Genomic DNA, 3,402 nt, shown 5'->3' with positions numbered 1-3,402 from the left:
GGAAGCTACGACATTCCCTTCCTCTTCTCTGTCTGCGACCCCAAGCCGAGAGAGAGAGAGAGAGAGAGAGAGAGAGAGAGAAGAGAGAGAGGAAAAATCCTTACCTTGCCCGATCTCCAAAGCCTGTAACTCTCTCCTCCGCGGCGTTGCCCTCCGACGCCAATCCAACAAAATCCAACGAGAGGATGATCGCCGTGAGAGCTCACTCGTGTGATCCTCGGTTGCTCGGCTTTGCTCTTCCGCCGACTTTCCTTCTGTTAGTATCGAAAGCAACAAAGGGAGCTCGTCGCTGTGGAAGGTAACTTCTCCATTTCACGCTCCTCGCCAAATCCAGTAAATAAAAAAAGGTCAGCTACCTGCTCTCCCTTTTCGCCGGCAATGGGTTCCTCACGCGAACGAAGATGGGCGGCGCGTGACGGAGCTTAAACGAAGTGGTATAATAGAAGGAAATAAAGAATTTAGGGGTATATCAGTAAATACATAAACTGTGTGTTTGAATATTATTTTCAATAGTTTTAGGTGTTATGTATGTAAAAATCCCTTATTTTTTAGTATTGTAATTTAGTTTTTTAGCTTTATTATATTTTAAATGTATGAAAACTATTAATTTTCAATATTTTTAAATGTTTTTACATATATTTTAAAATAAAAATCTAACGATACTATGCACATTCAATTCATATTTATTTAACACAAATCTCAGCATTACTATAATAAATCTCTAATTTCTTTTAATTTTATTTCAGAAAATTATAGAAAAAACTGCAACAAAATTTGATAGAGAGACTCACGAATCCCTTAGAGAGAGGCCACTTGCACACTGAAGAGAGCTTGCGGCAGCGTACGGGAGCAAAACGAAGAGAAATTGATTGGTTTAGGGTTTTAATTTTGATATAAACATATTAACTTATAAAATTAAAATAAAATAAAAATAAAAAACAACAATTTGTGTTGGCCCCACCTGCCTCCGCCTCTAGTTGTTGATAGAAAAGTACTGCTCAAAATCAAGATAAATTCTATAACATGGCATTGAGACTTGCAATACTTTATAGCACAGAATATTGGTCATTAAAAGCAAAGCATAAATCAAGTGTTCAGAGATGAGTATGCTTTGGTATGAGTGGTTATACTCTTAGAGAAAGAATGCAAGACGAGTATGTAGTGAAAAGATTGAGTAGTTCCAATGCAAGTAAGATTAGTCACATAAGACGGCCTTTCGATGACCCAGTTATTGGAGAGTAGATGTATTAGAGCTAGCCAATGATAAGAAAGTAGAGATAGACCTAGAAAAATATGATTTGAAAGTATTAGAAATGAAATTTGATTATAATTATAGTACACAATGGAGAATCATGGTTTATGTATAACCCTACAAAATGAGATAAAATCTAGATATTGATGTTGTTGTATGCTACTATTAAAGATCCTAATATAAATATAAAATTATATGAACAACACACTTAACTTCTTGACTTCTTAAAATCACAAATATTCTTTAATTATACTCGAATCATCATTTTGAGAAAAATATTGATAGAAAATATTATGCATTTGATGGTTATTGCTTTTGACTATTTTTGCGCTTAGTTTGGATGAGTATTCATCGTGCAATCAACCTAGAGAGCTTTTTTTTTTTTTTTTCATAGAAATACATGCGAAAAAAAACTGGGAAATTTAGATCTCTTTAAGACCACATCTGGTTCGCAGACAAATATTAAAACAAGGATTGGATCATATAGATTTATGAAAATATAAATATATAGTAATCTACTAATACATGCAGGCACAGATATCACTAACCAACATATAATCTTTGGTCCATAAAATACCTTTTAATTCTGGTATCCAAACCACCATCAGCTTAATTGTTTGTATGTAAGGTTCCATTGGGACGATCCTTACGTTTAAAGCAGTTTTTAATACAAAATTTAATTTTTTATCTAATTAGAGAATATTTTAAAACATTAAAAAAAATCATCCCAAACGAACCTAGTACACTTATAAATATCACAAATAGATTTCAAACATGCTATAAAAATTAGATATTCTGGGTGGAACAGTAATGCTAAGGGGAAAGATAATAAATGACGCGAATATGTGCAGAAATAGAAACAGTATTAGATATGGAAGAGGGATAAGAGGAATAAGGAAAAGAAGAAGAAATAGTCGTGAGAAGGTTAAAAGCAATTGTTTATGCATCTACCTTCTATCTCTATGGCTTCCTAATATAAGCGCAAAAGGTTAGTATATATATATAAGAAAACTGTTCCACTATGCATCAATGAATACGTTGCCACTTTTACTACTTGCAATGGCCAATAAAAACTTACATAATTATCAGAAAGAATTTATAGTAGTTGGAGCAGTATTTCGGTTTGTTAGTTGGCTAGCGTTTATAGTGATACATGGAAGTCCCATCAGGTTCCTTTCCGCGTCAAGAATTTCCTTCATCTTGAAAATTCGGTTTTCTGATTTTATCTTTCGGGGTGAAACGTTATGCGAGAAATATCAGAAATCATTAAATCTTGTTGTAGAACTCTTGGTGGCAGTCCACTGACATAGGCTAATCGTTTATGCGTTGCGGATAATGGTTATTCTTATCGTGGTTCAACTTAGAATAATTTCTAGGTGGTAAGCGTTTCTCTGCGCAATCCGGACCATGACAGATGCTGCCAGTTGGTTAGACTACCCGTCCGTCGTTATGGACATCCGCAAGCTGTTTTATAATGTCATTGCTGTGTCAGTTTTGGCTGTTTTATCTTCTCATATTATTAAGTCTCAGGTTTTAAGCTGGTTTGCTTTTGCACTTCTGAGGAGATGCTATTTCTACCAACATGGGGATGTCGTAATTTTAGTGTTATGTTACAATGCCAATGAACATTGTCCGGTGATCCTTTTACCATGGGATATTTATATGCATAATGTCTGCTTTGGCCAAGGTAATCGATGCCACTGTTTTGGATCGTTCGTTGTTGCAACACATCCTAGAGAGAGCACACTGCACACTGAAGAGATGCTTGCGGCAGACGTACGGGAGCATAAACGAAGATATAATATATTTGTTTTAGGGATTTAATTTTGTATATAATATCATATAAACTTATCTATATATATATATTAAAATTAATATAAAAAAAAACAACAATTGTTGTTTGGCTCCAGCCATGCCTCCTTCTCGTCTAGTTGTTATGAAAAACTGCTCTAAATCTAAGATAAAACTTCTTTTTATAACATGGCCTATATCTATATACTTATAGACTGAATATTGGTCATTAAAAGCAAAGCAGAAACAAGTTTCAGAGGATGATATGCTTCTGTTTTGTTGTTTTTTTTCTTGTTCTATGAGTGTTATTATCTAGAGTAATATTCTACGAGTATGTATGCTGAATAAGATTGGTAGTA

The sequence above is a fragment of the Dendrobium catenatum genome, unplaced genomic scaffold, assembly GCF_001605985.2.
Source record: "Dendrobium catenatum unplaced genomic scaffold, ASM160598v2 fragScaff_scaffold_432, whole genome shotgun sequence".
Classification (NCBI taxonomy): Eukaryota; Viridiplantae; Streptophyta; class Magnoliopsida; order Asparagales; family Orchidaceae; genus Dendrobium; species Dendrobium catenatum.
This window is presented reverse-complemented; position numbering follows the sequence as displayed.